Below are 18,755 nucleotides of genomic sequence, written 5' to 3'. Positions count from 1 at the left end.
CATCCTTGTTACCATTTCGTTCGCTTAGGTCGAAGCCACCCGTACAGTAAAACACTAACACTTTTTCTTTTGCTATCTTTATTTGTTTTATTAAATGTATGTGTGCGCGAAAAAAAAAAACGAGCTAGCACGGCAAGAAATGCATAGTGAAAATGGGCTGGCTCAATCAAACGAACTAGAATATTAAAATGGAATGTAAATAAAAGTCGGAACGCGCTAACGCATAGTTCATATAAAGTTGAAGTAATGTTCACGTAAAGTTCAAAACACTCAATTTCCATAGCATGTATTATTATTATTATTATTATTATTATTATTATTATTATTATTATTATTATTTGTTTTGAACACATATGTACATTTACCAGGAAAGGGAGAGCGAGGAGCAGGCTGGCAACAGCCACCGGAAGGGGCACAACGCCTGCCTACTCTTTAGAAGAGAGGCGACAGCAACACAGAAGTGGAAGATAGGAAGGAAGGGAGGAAAGAAAGAGCAACAGGACAAACCTAAAATAATAAAGTAGAGCACACAGTAGGGCCGGTCACTGAAGGTCACGCCACTACAGCATGGTAAATAGACGAAATAGTATCGACGCTACAAGCGTGAACCTACGTTAACTCTAGAAAAGTAAAAAGGACGCGATGGTCCTGGTCACGTCGAGAAGCACAACCATAGGGGTACAAACAATCGTCGACTGTCGCGCACCGCACGCAGGTCAAGGAGGTGACAGTCCCACATTAGCGACGTGCGCTGCGCACTGAAAGCGGGACACTCCAATATCAGGTGTTGAAGTGTCTCGCAGCAGCCGCAAGACGTGCATGATGGACTTGCCACATGTCCTTGTCTGCATAAACGTTCGCGCACGTTCACGCAGTCAACACTCAGCTTGAGTAATAGCGCTCTAGCGCGAGGAGGTAAGCCTCGACAGCGAACACGGGGCGGGAACGTTCCATTTGCGACGCGCTGGTCTGGATGTTGCTTGAGTAGATGGCAAAGAATCAGTAGGCGAGCGTCATCAAGCTTGCACAAAATTTCAGGGCAGTCACAGTTGTTATGAGCGCAAGTTGAATCCAGCCGACCAGCCTCTTCATTTCCGGTGATTCCTGCGTGTGAAGGTATCCATCCAGCAACCAGAGACACCCCACGTGATGAAATTTTGTTTGCCGAGTCAGTAATGCTGCGCACAACTGGGAAGTCAATCTGACTGCGTTGTAACCTGCTAAGGGCAGCACGGGAGTCCGTAAAGATGGTAACCTTTGATGTGGTTATCTCCTCCTGCACGTATTTCAGTGCAACATTATTCGCTGCTAGCTCCACAGTTGTTGACGAAGTTGGATGAGGTGTTTGAAAGATACGTTGTACTTGAGTCGAAAGACAGAAACAAGCTGCACAGGCGCCTTGACCGTCGCTGTGTACAGATGCATCTGTGAATACTTGACGATAATCTGGAAATCTTTCGAACATGTGACACTGAGCCAATTTGAATATTGCCGAAACAAACATATCAGACTTTTTGCGTATGTCAGGGATTACGAGGTAAATGGTGAATATGTGTTTCGTGATATCTTTTGGAGGAGGGGGCGTAACTGAAGCAGCATGTTTAGAAATGTCAGTGATATTCATAAATAATGCCGTCACTTTTCCCATGCGAGATAACGGGCTGTGAATCAACCGATCAAGGAGCGATTAACCATTCGATGCGCGGTGCAGACGCTCAATATGATATAAAGCTTTCCGGTCTGCTTGCAGTCTCAGGGGTAACTGATGCGCTTGTGTGAATAATGCAACAGATTGCGCCTCACGAGGTAATCCAAGCATTAGTCGAAGGGCAACACGATGGTCTCGTTCCAGTTGGGCCATTAAACTAGGTGGTATGTTCAGGATTGGTAACGCATGCATCATGGCTGAGTGTGCAGATGAGTGGTACAACTAGAGAGCCGTTGTTTGGTCGCAGCCAGCACCTCTAGCAGTCAAGGCGGCCACATACTTAAGGAAGGAGTGCAATTTGCGTCGTACAAATTTAACGGGCCTCTTGGATTACAATTTTAGCGGGCCTCTTGGATTACTCCAGGGGCAAGTTTGAAGAAGAAATCATTAGGTTTCTGTTGGAGATAGCATTCAGGCTTACCATCGCGTCGACGGCCATGAAAGCTACTGCCGTAGTCTTGATGCTGCTGTGTGTGACAGTCGCTTCACTTGACGACGATGCCGGAGACGTCCGTCTTGGACGGCAGTGCTTGGAAAGTATGAAAGCACCCGAATCTTCTGATCTTGGGTCAGAAAGCTCATAATCAGCAGCGTGGGATCCTACTGTTGAACTGAGCCGCTTCGGAGCCGGGGGCGGTCTATGCTGACCGCCAGACGAGTCCAAGACCATATACCTTCCATGGCAAGCTCCGCGGGGAGGATCTCCCAGAAGAGTAGGAGTATTCAGGGTTCAGCACAAACGTCGTTGCCTGTTACTGATGTTATTGAAATGAGCTCCGCATGACGCAGGATTCGCCAAGTCGTACATGTATAGTACGAATGAAGCCCAATTGCTGTGAAAGGCTTTGAATAATAGAATTGTCGTATGTGCCCAAGCGTATACAGCTAGCACCGGTCATACTCTCAGCTCTGGCCATTTTAAACTGCTGTCCTCTCTAGGCCTTTTCTGCGCATCGGTACGATGCTTCGATCTTCGGAGGGGTAATAATGCCGCCAGCATTACGAGAACGGAAACACGCTCGCCACATCCTAGCTGTGGGCCAAAGAGCCTCCAAACCACAAGCGTCAAGCAACGCACCGCCTAGGCACGTGGCCACAACACGTGCTGACAGGCTGGCGGCTCGTGCACCAGGATCGGATGACAGGCACGCGACAAGAGGTGTCGAAGAGGAGAACTACATTTGGAGAAGCGTAGTTCGAGCGACATGGCGTCGGATGGAGCCCGTGCCTGGCGCATGCTCAGGGCCTTGCTGATAGTACCTCGTGTGCAACGCCAGGTGCTCTCAGCAGCTATCTCTGTCGGCATCTCCGCATCTACTCTGGTGGAGTTACTAGCTGACCGGCTTACCGCCCGCCCCATAGTACAGTGGGTCCTCCCTCCACAGGCTACTGGGCCTCGACGCCTTCGCCCCACTTGTCACTACGCGGAATGTGTGCTCGAGCAGATTGAGGCTCTTTGCTGCGAGCCCATCCGGGTGCATGAGCTGAAGGCCACCCTAGGACGAAGCAAGCGACGGAGCGCTCCAGGAGCCGATGGAATCACGTTCCAGATGCTTCGGAACCTGCAAGATGCAGACCAATTACTCCTGGAGTACTTCAACATCATCTGCAGCACTGGGGCTCTCCCGGACAGCTGGCTCACCGCGATGGTGGCACCAATCCTTAAGCCACGGAAACCTGCATTGGCACCCTCCTCGTACAGGCCATTGTCTCTCACCTCTGCCGCCTGTAAGGTGATGGAGATGATTGTCCTGGTACGCATGGAATGGATCGCCGCGCAGGTGCACTACTTCCCGGAGAAGCAGACCGGCTTCCGGCGCCTTCGCTCCACTGTGCCGACTCCATTGCCGACGTCGTGGCCACGCTGGAGGATGCAAAAAAAAAAAACAGCGGTGACGTGGCACTTCTCGTGCTGCTTGACAAGCAGAGCGCCTTTGACAGCCTACCCCACGTGGTCGCCGAGACCTCCTTAGATATCCTCGGGATCACTGGCAGCCTCAGGCGCTTTGTCTCTGCGTTCCTGGCGGGAAGAACGTTTCGAGTGCGAATGGGCCAGGCACTCAGGCCTGGCAGGTCTGCCAGCCGCACTACCGGCAGACACCCGGAATCACACACAGTGCTCCATCTACGCTGATGATGTGGCACTCTTAGTCCGGGGGCCAAGGCGGTGCCTTCTAGCTGTCCAGAGATCACTGCAGGGGGGCCTGTACGTGGTGCCAACATTTCTCGGGACCATCGGCCTAACCGTCTCTCCTGCAAAGACGGAGGCCCTACTAGTACACCCAAGGGCCGCCTCCCGCTTCAGCGTCCTCCAGTTGAGAATCGGCACCGACCCCCTTCCATGGAAACAGACGGTGACGTGCATTATGGGCTCACTATAGACCACCGGCTGACGTGTATCCCGGCTACTAAGGCCCTCATCACCAAGGTGCCCCGAATACATGCAGCCGTGGGCCGACTCCTGCAACGAGGCCGAGGATGCTTCACCAAGTGAGCCATGCGCCTGAAAAAGGCTGAAGCAACATTGTCCTTGTTGTATGCCCTGCCGCTGGTTTCCTTGACGCATGCCAGGAAAGGACAATGGACAAGGACAATGTCCTGAGGCTTCCAAGGTACTCCAAGATCATCGCAAGACTGGCTGAGGCTGGCGAATGGCCACTGTCACTGCTCATGTGGCAGCGGGGACTGGATCATACGGGCAGGCTACATCACGCAGCAGATGGCCAAGCTCTCGTAGCCCGGCTCCCGAGCCTGCCGGCTTCACGTATGGACCGCCAGTGCCGACTCTATGAGGAGACAATTCCCCACTTACCTGTGGCAGTGGCTCTTCCTCCTCCCCATCACCGACCTCCGGACGTGCACCTCTCCCTCAAGGGGATAGCCAAGCGGAGTGCACCAGCCGCAGCCCTGCAAGCTCCAGGATGAGTTGGAAGGACACCTGCTGGTGTTCACGGATGGTTCAGTCCTCTCCAGTGGGTTGGCAGTAGCGGCGTGCACAGTTCCAGCTCTCGCCTGTCACAGGCAGTGCCGGCCTCCCGTTTGCAGCAAGTTCTTCTGCAGCTGAGCTCGCGGGGCTGCACCTGGCTGCCGACCTCCTTGCTGAGCATCCTCCCCAACAGCTGGTGGCGGTGGTGTGCGACTCTAAGCCAGCGCTCGTTAACCCACGGCGGGCAAGACTTACAGGGGTGCTGCTGCTTGCCAAGCTAACGGATCTAGCCACTGCCGGAATTCCAATATCCTTCCACTGGCTGCCCTCACATGTCGGGGTAGCCGCTAACGAGGAGGCGGAGGCGGATACCTACGCCAAAGCGGCCCACTATGATGCAGTCCCAGTTACCAGAGTGGTAGCGGTTTCGGACTACACAAGATATCGGCTACGGTGCCTGCTCACCTCCATTTACCCGGACCTCCGTGTGGCTAGTGGCAGGGCCCCCAAGCCGCTTCCAGAGCACGGCCTCTCCAGAAGAGACCGTTCCACGCTCTTGCGCTTGTGGACTGGCTGCATCTGGACTGCGACCCGGCTGTACGCCAAGGACCGTGCCACGTCACCTGCCTGCAAGAGGTGCGGAGACCCCGAGACTCTGGAGCACCTTCTCTGTGCCTGCCCATCCTTGGCGCACGAAAGCTCGATAGTGACCCGCACTTACAGACGCCACGGCCTTCCAGCGGCCACAGAGACTGACCTGTTCCTGGCGTGTTCCCGGCTCCCTGCACTCCGAAGCCTGTTGGAGGTTATAAATTCCACTGGAATAGACACAGTGTGAGCGCCCGCTACAACGCTGGCCACTTTACTGAGGACTGCCGCCTGTCGCGCAGAGTGGCGTCTACTAGGCCACATCCTCCCTCTTTCTCTATCAGCTATGACTTCCCACTCCCTGTCCCCTGACGATGCTTCGCCGTGCTCCCTCACGGGTTGCAGAATCACGCGTTCCTTTCTTTAGATCACCGTCATCACTATCATCATTGTTCAGTCTGTTGTGCAGGCGAGCACAGGTTCGTACAGAATAAATTAGCTTTCTTAAACATAGCTGTCGCTACTGTCGCATATAAATATATATATATATATATAGGCAGAGGTTGTGGGTTCGGTCCCCACGTACCTGCGGCAAGTTGTTTTTTCATCCACTTCAATTTCCAGTAATTTATCGTTTCTTTATTTCATTTATTAGGCACAAGTAATTTCCCCTATGTTGTCCTTGGTGTCAGTGTTTGTTGGCTTCTTATGATATGACCATAGAGTTTCTCACTACATTACCTAGAGGGAAATCTGGCGCTGCTGCGCTGTGGTATGCATGGGAATGCCGGTATATTGTGGATTCGGATTGGCATCGTTCTCGTAGAGACAGGACACCTTGAAGATGCGCTTGGCAAGTACCGTTCCGTCTGTCACAATGATTCATTTTCTACTAGAGCAGCACGTGAAAAGCTGTTTTAGCTTTATTATTACGCGAAAACATGTTTTGTTTAACTATGAGAACTTGTTAATGTGTGTACGACTACATGTCACGTAAAAAGTATCAGCGGGCTGCTAAAGTTGGAGAACTGACGACAAGGTTCGCGCTCGCTTTGTAACAGTTGCATGGTCGTCTGTTCTTGCTTTTCTTCACTTGGTCATGCATCATGGGTGAGTAAAGATGTAATATGCGTGAATGGAAACATTTTATGAAGATTTTACTTTGAGAACGCGTTATTTGCGTAGCCATATCCAAGGTTTAGACGAAGCCTCTTACAACACCAGCCAACACGAGCCTCGCAAACACTTATACCGTCATTCCCATGACGGCACGGTGCTTCCTTAAGAAACTCCCATAGACGGTGGCGCCAGATTACCCTCTAGGTGTTATAGTGAGAAACTCTATGGATATGGCTATATATATATATATATATATATATATATATATATATATATATATATATATATATATATATATATATATATATATATATATATATATATATATGTATATAGATAGATATATATACATAGGCTTAAGCGGCAGTCACGGTATTAGTTAGCACAACCTACTGGGCACGGCTTAACACTAGCGGGTAGAAGAAAGAAACAAAGGAAGGAAGGAAGGACGGAATATAACGCGTTTCGTGCAAGTTTCTGCCACTTGGTGTCCGTGTGGTACATCCATTGTAGTTAGTTACGCGCCGTTGGGTTCTCGGAAACAACGGCTTAGTTTATTTTTTCATTGCGGATCTAAGCGATCGAGGTTCGCGAATTTTTCATCTGACGCCCACGCAAACGCGGAACCGATGCAGGTGAATTTCGTCTCAGCAGTTATTAAATTTTTACCCGGAAGTTTAACTTTCCGTACGCGTAGCGCCGATCGATAGCAGGCTCAAGTTTGCGCATCACCCACGCCCGAGGTCGGTCCGTGACGCGTACGCTCAGTGCGTGTTTGTGAAGCTCGCTAATTGAAGTCTTCGGCCCGCATGGAATGCCCTCGAACATCATCGATGGACAACGGGGGTCATATCATATACAGGTGCAGGTTACGTTCGGAGCGCGAGTCAAGTGTGCAATATTAAACGTGAAGCATTTCTTGGCGAACATTTGCCACTTTCACAGTATCTATCTCGCTGCTTACGTCGCGGTGCTATCATGGTCGGTTCGTTAACTTGGTAGATACCAAAATTGGCATAGTATGAGCAGAGTCTAGCACATGACTACCGTGACATGTGTGTCATGTAGGTCATGAACAATTCGCGCAACTCTTGGTATATATCAAAATTAGCGTAGTATGACAAGAGTGTATGACGAACATAAATGATAGGTCATGACATGAATGTCATGACATGTGTGTCACGTGGGTCATGAGTTCTAGAAGAGTTAATTGTTGGGCTAGTCGGTTTTAGTTGGTTTTCCATAACTCAACAAGTTACTCAGCGCAATAAAAACCACAGACACAAGAAAGCTGGACAATAAGCTGTCCACCTTTCTTGTGTCTGGTTTTTATTGCGCTGAGTCACTTGTCCAGTTATGCAGGTCATGATTCAGCCGCCTACGTCTTGGTGCTCTCATGATGGTTCCGTTAACGTGGTATGTACCAAAATTGGCATGGTATTACCGGAGTCTATGGCAAATATAAATGATTGATCATGGCATGAATGTCATGACATGCATGTCATGTAGGTTATGAAACAGCCGCCTACATCTTGGTGCTCTCATGGTGGTTTATTTAAGTTGGTATGCGTAAAAAGTGGCATAGTATGACAAGAGTGTATGACGAACATAAATGATAGGTCATGACATGCGTGTCATGTAGGTCATGAAACAGCCACTTATATCTTGGTGCTTCCATGGTAGTTATGGTGGTCATGGTGCTTTCATGGTAGTTGCTTTGTATAACATCGGTTCCCACAAGGCGTGGGATCTGCCGGCTTTTCCGTTGCGAATAGCATGCCCCATATGCGATATGCACGATGCGCGACTTCGAGACGCGAGGTGAAACGATTAGATCTGATGTCCCCTATGAACAACCAACACATATCCTCGAACTCGAATCGCATCTATTCGACATTCTGAGTCAACGCAATGGCCACGCTGGATCATTAAACGTATAAGCAGTTCCAATTAAGGCGGCGCCTGCATGAAAGAAAAGAAAATCCTAAGACACCTAAGCACTTTCTATGAGTCGTTAATGCGAAAGTATTAATGTCCACTTGAACGCCGCTGGATGGTTCTTCGAGTTATGAACTCCTCCTGAACAAGCGAGCGTATTGAGGCGATTGGTCAACACCTCGCTTAACAGAGTGGATTAGACACTCGGCTTCTGAGCGTGGGGTCGTAGATTCGAAACTCACTACCGCCAACGTTTTTCCTTTTGAATTTGTTTTGTTTTTTATACATTACTTTCCTTATAGCGATTACCAAGGCGAAGTTGGGAGGACACGGAACGCGCAGATGGCACGCTTTCGAAAGGAAGGAAGGAAGGAAGGATATCAACTTTATTCAAGGTCCTGCAGGCCACAAGAGCTTTGGGGCTCTCATGGAGTGGGCGTCTCCCACGGCGGAACCGGAAGGTTAAGTTTCCTGGCGGCGTCGTTGACCTGCTGGACGGCCCAGAGTTAGGGAGCGAGTTCTTCGCTCCGGATTGCTTCTTCAACCTTGCGCTTGTCCAGTTCGGAGTTTATGTGAGCTTGCGAGCGCGGCCAGAGTAAATGATAGACGATAAGGGATGTATTGCAATTGGTACAATAAGACTTGTTGTAGAGCTCAGGCATGTAGTGGTGTAGTCTGTTTTGCGAGGGGTATGTGTCTGTTTGTAGCATTCTGAGTGTAACCGCTTGTGCTCGGGTGAGCATACGGTGTGGCGTGCTATACCCTCTACGTTGTAGGTAGTAGTGTTTAGTGATTTCAATAATGTACTGGGGCCGTCCTTGTTCTCCGAGTGGTGAAGCCGCGCGGTCTTTAAACGCGCGCGCAGCCTCGTGTGCCGCCTCGTTAAGGTTGGAGACATCGCCGATCTTTCGTCCTAAGTGTGCCGGTAACCAATATATGACGTGGTTCTTAATCTCTTTGTGACAATTCTGAGAGCCTGTGCGCAGACCATGTCCTTTTGAAAAGCTCTGATAGCGGCTATGGAGTCGCTGTAGAGGTGAGAAAGATTGTCGTCGATGAGCGCAACGGTGATCGCAACCTGTTCGGCCTGTTCAGGCTTCGTTGCTATTACCGTGGCTGCATGTCTTGTGGATCCGTGGCCGTCCACAACCGCCACTGCGAAAGCTTTGTTTCCCGCGTATGCCACTGCGTTCACAAAAGCTGAGTGTTCGAGGTTCGCTAAGGCTTGGTTAAGGAGGAATTGTCCTCTCGTTTGTCGTCTGCTCCTGTTGTTTCCGGGATGTACGTTTCTGGGTATAGGTGGGACCGTTATCTTGGCGCGGATGTCCCGTTGGAGGTCCGCAAGGTCTTTTTCTATGTTTCCTTGAGAAAAGCCTAGCTTCCCTAGGATTGTGCGCCCCGGAGGCGCCGTCGAAAGCCTAGCAAACTGGGTGCGCTGCTGGGCTTCGGCACTTTCTTCCAGGATGTTGTGCAAGCCCAGGTGCTCCAGCTTCTCGTTGCAGGTGCTAGTCGGAATGCCGAAGGCTTGTTTGGTGACCTGTCTGATTTGCGCATTGAGTCTGTCTCTTTCGGATCTTGACCAATTGAGCATTGCCGCAACGTATGCGAAGTGAAAGGCGACGAACGCGTGTATGAGTTTGACGAGATTATGTTCCTTGAGGCCCCTGTGTTTATTGGCAATGCTTCTGATGAGCTCGATAGCGTTGTTGGTCTTGATGATGAACTTCTGAGCCGTAGAGGCATTGACATCTTTAGTCTCTACGATCATACCCAGGACTCTGGTTTTGTCGACGCACGGGATGGCGTGCCCCGAATTGGTTCATACCGTAATTCCCTGATTGTAATCGAAATCTGACGAGTATAGCCTGCGGCCCTTTTGCTTGGGTCTGCGTACGAGCAGCTCCGATTTGGTAGGCGAGCATCTGAGTCCTGTGGGAATTAGAAATTCTTCTACGGTGTTTACTGCCTCTTGCAATAATAATAATAATATATGGGGTTTTACGTGCCAAAACCACTTTCTGATTATGAGGCACGCCGTAGTGGGGGACTCCGGGAATTTTGACCACCTGGGGTTCTTTAACGTGCATCTAAATCTAAGTACACGGGTGTTTTCGCATTTCGCCCCCATCGAAATGCGGCCGCCGTGGCCGGGATTCGATCCCGCGACCTCGTGCTCAGCAGCCTAACACCATAGCCACTGAGCAACCACGGCGGGTAGCCTCTTGCAAGATGTCCTGCACCATGCCCTGGCTTCCTTTAGAGACTCACATGGTGATGTCTACGTATACAGTGTGCTCGAGCTTGTGTATCTGTCCGAGTTTCTCAGCAAGTCCCGCCATGGCAAGGTTGAAAAGCATAGGGGAGATGACCGAGCCTTGGGGCGTGCCCCTGCTTCCCAGCGGGACTATCTCCGTGTAGAGGTCGGCAAATCGGAGCGTAGCCATCCTGTTATCCAAGAGTGACTTGACGTACGCGTGGAATCTAACGCTTTCGAAAGCAAGAGCGAGGATGACGTGGCGTTGCGGCGGTGCCCTCTTCCTTCACGCAGCAAGTGGCGCGCCAGCGGGCCAGCAGGTGTTTCCTTTCGCCCGCTCTGCTGCGTCTAGGCGCACACATGACGTGGCATGGCAACCAGTGAGAACATAGGTGGTGCTTAATTCGCTGCTCCAGACGGCAGACAGCGGCTTTTATTGCGTAAGCATACTTTGGCGACTACCCCAGCAAGATCTGTCCATCACGTGAAAAGTTTAATGCCTTGTATCTGCACAAAATGCACAATTTGGGAAGCTAAGACATTCCATTCTTATAATAGTGTAACTGTAGATGATTGGTAGCTTTATAAGCGATAAGGATCAATTAAAAAAAACATTTGTAGGCGACCCTTATATTTCACTTGGGTGCCTCTTAGTGGCAGTCGCACCTGGGCGTTGGTGTTCTTTAGGTTAACCTTAGGCGAACGCAACGCATGAACCGAACTCGGAGGCAACTGTTTTCCATTGATTAGCTGGTTCGATATCATGCCACCTTCTTGTGCTTGACGTCCTTAGCGATGTCATTACTTCCGCCTTCTACTTCCGGGTTCCCAGGAATTTCGCCAAGGTGGTGTTCACGTGGCAGGTCTCTAAAATCTGTTGTTCTATGCTTTGGTGTGCGGCAGTCAGTGATTTCTCATTCTAATTATTCACCAGACGCTACGGCAACTCAACTTGTAACTTAGCGTGTGCTCTGATATAATATCTATAATGAAACCCATGAATTTTGTACTGTGGTATCTTTCTATATATTTTTTATTTATTTTGAATTTCGCCCCCGGTCGCCTCAATGGTTTCTAATTATTTCTAATTATTACAGACGCTTCGGTAACTCAACTTGTAACTAAACTTATATTCTGCTATCATATCTGTAATGAAATCCATAAATTTTGTACTGTACTATTCTTTCTTTTTTCTGATCTGACCCCGGTCGTCTCTGCATGTGAAATGGAAGTGCTGCGCAAAAAGAAAGTGCGAGTCTATGCTCGTGCCGCTAAATGAAAATTCGGCGGGGACACTGCTTACGTGGGGGAAATGTGAAAGCATCACAGTCGCTTTGGTGAAATGTCCTTTTCTGCGCGTTCCTTGTCCTCGCAAGCTGTTGCCTGCGTTTTAACTGCGCCTCGGCAAGGCCATACAAAAACGCGCCAAACGTCTCAACGCGCTCGCTTTCCTGCAAATAGTTCATAGCTCGAAGGACCGCTCAGCGGCGTTCAAGTGTACATGAAGGCTTTGTTTGTTTTATACGCTCACTTTATACGCTCATGACATCGCGCCACCTCCTACCCACTGGCTGCGCCGTCACGTGCCCAAAGGAGCACCCATAGGCCACACGTCTAGTCAGCCAATTGGCTGCGACGTGACGTACGAAGTGACGCAAGCACTCAGCACACATTTTTAAGTCAACCACAACTCTGGCGCCGCCGTGGCGTCGGCGAAGCGGACTCGTTTTCGATTCCCACCCACACCGAAATTTACCTACCGTTACATTCAAAGGCATTAATTTGCATTGCTTAGAGGAACCTGTCTGAGAAATTTGACGTCAGTTCGAATACTTTTGTTGTGGTTTTACTCTTTCCCGTCGGCGATTTTTGCTACCATTATGTGGTCACGCCACCGACTACAGCGCCAGATTTTCGCGTAAGAAATACAATCATAACACACTGGGCTCCATATAAAATGCATGGAGAAGCCTACACTAGGCAAGAGTGTGCTCGAAGGCAGTTGGTAAGGCATTATGTGAGAACCTAAACTGCGCTAGAGACGAGAAGACAGGGCGAACGCAGACCGTTCTTGTGTGCTCGTCCTGTCTTCTACTTCGGCGTCTCGTCCTCAGCGCAGTTTAAGTTCCCAAATATAGTAGAGTTGTGCCAAACGAAATTTGGAGCTGTACCTACATGAACTATGGAGGTGGGCCAGTTTAAAATTTGGACAACTTCAATTTAGGATGAGCCAACTTGAAATTTAGGGGCGGCGCAACCGAAACTTGGGAGTGGTCCAATCTCAAGTTCGGAGGTGGGCCAAATTGAAATTTGGCGGTATTCTCACGCATATTTAGACAACTCCAGTGGAGTTTCTGCATAATTTTTTTTTCGATGTGGAGCATGGATACTGCAGTGCACCTTCTTTCCTTTCCGTCTTTCTTTTTCGCTTTTTCGTTAGTTTATTTCTTTTTTATGATGGTGAGTGAAAGTGGAGTCGCTTACAGCGCAAAGGAACGTTTCTGGCCGTTGATATTTGAGTTAGGAAAGCGGCAATACCTCGCTAATTACTGACATGTCATATTGAGAAATCGTTTTAGCGTAAGTCATTATGCACAAAAAGCAGAATATCAGCAGCACCTAACCATATTCTACGAATTTCAGGCTGCAGCCGTATAGAGAACGTTGCAGGATTTCAGACGCGCCAAAGTTTTCGCATGGCGAGGTGTTACAAAGCGCGGAAAAGATGAACGTCCTCTTACTCGTACGCTTAAAATATAGTGGGGTGCAGCACAGGTCCCTTTGTTCCCTTTCTTCAGCTTCAGCGCCTGCAAAACACTGCAGCTTGCCCAACTGCGCACAGCTTAAACCGAGCACTGTTGGTTTTCTTTTTCATATGCTTAAGTGGCAGTCGCAGCATTCGTTAGCATAAGTTACTGGGCACGGCTTAACACTATACCGGTAAGAAAAAAGAAAGGAAGGAAGGAAGGAAGGAAGGAAGGAAGGAAGGAAGGAAGGAAGGAAGGAAGGAAGGAAGGAAGGAAGGAAGGAAGGAAGGAAGGAAGGAAGGAAGGAAGGAAGGAAGGAAGAAAGAAAGGAAGGAAGGAAGGAATATAACGCGTTCCATGCCAAAGTTCCTGCCACTTTGTGTCCGTGTGGTGCATCCGTTGAAGTTAGTTACGCACCATTGGGTTCTCGGAAACAACGATTTTTTTTTTTTTTATTGCGGATCTAAACGATCGAGGTTCGCGAACTTTTCATCTGACGCCCACGCAAACGCGGAACCGATGCAGGTGAATTTCGTGAGCGGTCACAGCACATATTGAATTTCGACCCGGAGGTTATAACTTTCCGCACGCGTAGCGCCGATCGATCACAGGCTCAAGTTTGCGCATCCCCCACGCCCGATGTCGGCACGTAACGCGTATACGCTCAGCGCGTGTTTGCGGATCACGCTAATTGAAATCTTCTGCGCGCATGGAACTCGATCCCTCGGACTTCATCGATGGACAACGGCGCGCAGATCATATATAGGTTCAGGTTACGTTCGGAGCGCGAGTCAAGTGTGCAGTATTTGCACTGCGAACAACTAGCCTGATATGCGATAATCACGATGGGCGACTCCGCGTGCAATATGCACGCTGTTGATCCCGAGACGCGACGTGAAATAGTGAGATCCGATGTCCCCTCACGGCTGTTCCTCTCTGAACAGCCATGACAAGGTCGAACTGGAATGACATTTCTTCGACACTATACGTCAATGCAACGACCACCTTTGAAAGTCAACACTTTTTAGCTTTTAAATAGTAGGTGGGAAGTGGCAAGACTTTTTAGTGTGTAGTTTTAGTGCGGTGGTCTTAGTATGTGGTTAGTTGCATCACGAATATTGCTTTTGTACGACATTCTGAGCGTGGCCACATGTTTGAACAAATGTGAAGATGTGTCGTACCTTAAGTCTGTGCGGCATTTATTGCTTTTAAAGAATTGCTAGTGAATAATTTCTCATGTTTTCAGCATTTAGGTACTAGGCATATCGAACTTTGCTTATAGGTGCGGGCTCTGAGAGTTTCGGTTATTGCATTAGAAAAAGCTAAGTACAAGATATTGACGCGTGTACTTGTTTATCGGGTGACCGCGTTTCACCATCCAACAAATGTTATCGTTCAGCGCAGGACGCGCCTGCATCTATCGGAAATTTATCGAATGTTTTCGATGGATCTATCTGCTGTCTGTTGTCACCGAACCTTGTGTAATCTGATTTCATGTATACGCGACGCGAATGGTGTAGAACCATAGACAAAGAAATTCAACGAGAGGGGACACTCGGCGAAAACTGGCAACAGGAAGCACGTCACGCCTAGTGTTAATCACATCCGTTAGTTTATGCGAGCATCGCAAAAAAAAAAGAATGTGAAATGAACTTACAGACGTTTGATTTTTTATCCTTTCCCGCTAAAACTAAAAAAAAAGTTTTGCGTATGAATGAACTTAAACTTTGCGCTTTATTTCTCTTGCGTTACCTAGCAACAAGCTAACGGCACGCCAGGAGCGACAGATGCATGCGTCATGCGCCAGAGAGGCCACCGACTGTAACCGAAGCCAGCAAGGCCGGTTGTGAATGTGAAGTTCGCCTGTTCGGCGACCCGTCTCAGTAGGGATGATAGAACGCCGTCTCCCAGTGTGACAGAACAGCGAGTATCAACAAGGCACGTGGAATGCGTAGAACGTGGGGTGGCTGCAACTGGAAAGAGCCTTGCCTACATTGAAGTGGCCACAAAGGAAAAGGAGGAACGAAGGGGTCATCGGCTCGTGTCAAACCCGAGTCACGCAGAAAAGGATGACAAAGGGATGCAAGAAGAAGCCTCGGTAGTAGGAGAGAGTGAAAAGGTGATCTCCGGCTACTCAAATCTGGTTAGGTGCTCAAAAGCAATTCTGGAGAGGGTGAAAGGCAATAAAAGAGGGGCGGTAGGGACATTTCCAGGGCTCACATAGGCTTTTGTCATGCAGCGAGAGGAAGAAAAGCTCGCGGGAAATGCCCACGGACGCAACCTTGTAGTAGTAGCAGGTGGGCTAAATGACGTCCTAAACAGAAAGGGGGCATGACTAGCCCAGCGCAAGACGAAGGGAGTAGACAACTTGCGCGAGATGTCCCCTCAGGTGCATATCGTGGTGCGCGCGGTGCCGCAGGTGCCTGTACGTTACAGTAACGCATAAAGAGCCGTTGTGACTGCTGATGAGGCTATAGGGAGAATGCGCAAGATATAGAGAGTTCGAGGTTGTGGAAGTAAACAGGAAAGTGAGAAGGTACGGTGGCTTTAAAGAAGAAGGGATTCATTTCAATCAATGCTTGGCTGAGAAGTAGGCTGGCGAGGCGCAAGTGCTTTTTCGGGGGGTCCATGAGCGCTTATGAGGCCAGGGTACGCAGTAATGAAGATGGCTCTTAGGGCAACCTCAGGCTAGCATCGCCGTCAATAACAGAAAAAGGTGAAAAAGAAGAGATCAGAGAGCTCGCCGTGAAATCGGCTACATAAACATGTAGGGCGGCAAAAGAAAGGAAAAGTGGGCAGAGATAGATAAGCAGCTAAATAGAGAACAAATAGGCGTGTATGCCATATTAGATTCGTCGGACGATCTCGCCGCTGCTACCATTTGTTAGAGTTGTCGGACGATCTACGAGCTGTAGGCTGATCTCACCGTTGCCATTCAGATGTAAGATTTGGCAGTCGTGGCTGTAGGGATGAACTTGGGAGGAACTAGGGCAAGAGGATTTACTTACATTATTTACATCTTAGACAAGACATACATCGACAGTCTAGCGTGACTCCCAAATGGAGCCCGGAAGACTAACACACAGCAAACAGCTTACGAGCACACAGCTCACGAATACATTTCAAGCACGACAACGAGCACACTCTAGCAGCCGACAATCGCCGCTTTAAGCACTCTGCTTGACGTCACAGTTCGACGTCATTGAAGATGACCCGCCCTTTTGGAGGAGGATGAGGGCTGTCGACTTGGAGGAGGATGAGGGCTAACATACACGTGCCGCACACACACACTGGTGTAAAGGTCCGGAGCCGACGTCAGAGGGCTTCGTAGAACTCTGAGCCGTCCCGGGTGGCGCGGCCGGGTAGCACATTGTCTGGTGTTTCGAAAAGCTCATGGGGAGGTTCCGCCAATTACCTCCCCTGGAGAATTCCCCTGAGCTGACCCCGCGCCTCGTGGCTGCCGGTTATCCGCAGTTCTCTGAAGTGCGCCCCGTCCCGGTTGTATTGGAACACGTGCAGCGGGCTGAAATAGCTGGCACGTTGTCACCCCGTACGGCCATTCCTGACAGTTCCTCCATGGCCCGGGAAATCTCGCCTGGCCAGTGCTGGCAGCCGCTGGGCAGGAAGAGAATGGCTGGCGAGCAAGACGATGGCTTTGCTCTTTGCAACCCCTGCGTACTTGGAATGCCTTCAACCATCTCACAACAACTGGCACAGAAGAGTCGATCCCGGCAACAGAATAGCGCTCAGCGTTCAAACGCCCGGAATTAGCTGTTAACCTTCCAGGCTTCCTATCAAAATTTCAATGCAAGTCACTCAACTGGGAACCCCAAATTTTGCCCCAATATTTTGTGCCGCCAAAGCCAGCGATCACGTTTCTCTTGAGTTCGACCAAATCTGACTGTCGCGCTGCACAAGAGTAAAGGTTTACGCAGAACCGAACCGAAGGCTCTCAACTACCAATACCCGACCATAACTAAAGCTTCACGAACAGTCTGTCCTTACCCTATCATAGTGGCGTACTTATCTCACGTACTGTTGCCACTGAACAGTCTGGCCAACTCCATAGGTACGTAATTACAAACGCGCTAGCTTTGTGATCCCTATTCCGAACGCATACTTGCGTCTTACGCAAACGTTTCATTACGCTTACTCAGATTTGTTCCTTTAGTCCACACCGGACACGTTCCTTAAACAAACAACCAAACTTGCGTAACTTACGCAATACAGAGGAACCTTCGAACAAATGTGTCTTCTAACTAGTCCTACGCACTCGTACTAGAGAAGTCAGAATACGGCCGCCCTAAACACACACGAGCAACCCAGTCATTAACAATTTGCTTCCCTCCGTCCACACAGGACACGCGCTAATGGACCTAAGAGTTCTTCTCAGTGCAAATCACGCACTTACTGGAAATCTACGCGGTTAACCTTAGAAAATAAAAAACACATAAAAAAACACAAGCGCGTTACCATAGGCCTATCAACGATAACCTTGTCCTTCAGGTTGCTCACTCACACAAAAAGAAAGCCTATATACTTATTATTGAACACCTTGCGATACATGTTTACAAAAAAAAAACGTGTCTTTCAAATCTCGAGCTTCTCAAACAAAACATAAAAAAGCTCATACCTTACATACTGAAAGGAATTCTAGTCCTAAATCGCGAAACTTTTCAAAATGTTCAAAGAAAAAAACAACACGTGTCACTTCTTCGGAAGCTCTCTTGGCCTCTCGTTCCAAACGTTTACGCCTGACTCATACTTTTGAGCCGTACTCGAGGTGGTCTTCGTTCGAAAGCTACTCTGGCTACCGAGGAATAACAAAAGGGCTGATTCACTATCAGCTCCCCCAAGACGTTACAGTCCTCTGCCACTTTGCGTCCTGGCGCCCCGCTTTCATCACGACCTCGATTGACCGCGTCGCTACTCCCCGCCTGGTCTCGTCTTGCCACTTTGCGCTCCCTCGCCCTACACGCTGAGCTTCGAAAGGAACGACGGAACGACGAGGAATTTAACTGCCCCGTGCCCTTTGTCCGCGTCCGTGCAGAACATGCTTCTCGGTCTCTTGTCGACCGGTGGCTCGAACGTGCTTGATGCGCACACGTCGTCAACGACGACCGCACCTTTCTTTTCTTCGCGCTTTGCCTTTTTGCGCTTGTCGCTGTCTTTGGCGGCGCTACATTACTCACCGCATTCTGATCTTTACGGCGATTCTTTCTGCGGCGCTTTCTCTTTTTATCAATTTCATGCCGCCTTCTCGTGCCTCGTGCTGGCCTGTACACATTTCGTCGGCCCGGATCGGTCTCTTACCCGCACAGTCCGAATGATCCTTAGCTAAATCATTCCTCTCTTGGCTACCTAGACTGGCGGAGAGCCGCACCGATCCCTGAACAATGCAGTTGTTCTCTCGTGAGCTACGCAGCTCGCAATCCTGAGAATTACCCTCAACTGCATCGCTCAGCTCGCACTTCA

This window comes from Dermacentor albipictus, chromosome 2 (genome assembly GCF_038994185.2).
Source record: "Dermacentor albipictus isolate Rhodes 1998 colony chromosome 2, USDA_Dalb.pri_finalv2, whole genome shotgun sequence".
Lineage (NCBI taxonomy): Eukaryota > Metazoa > Arthropoda > Arachnida > Ixodida > Ixodidae > Dermacentor > Dermacentor albipictus.
The sequence above is the reverse complement of the archived record's forward strand: the minus strand, read 5'-3'. Positions refer to the sequence as shown.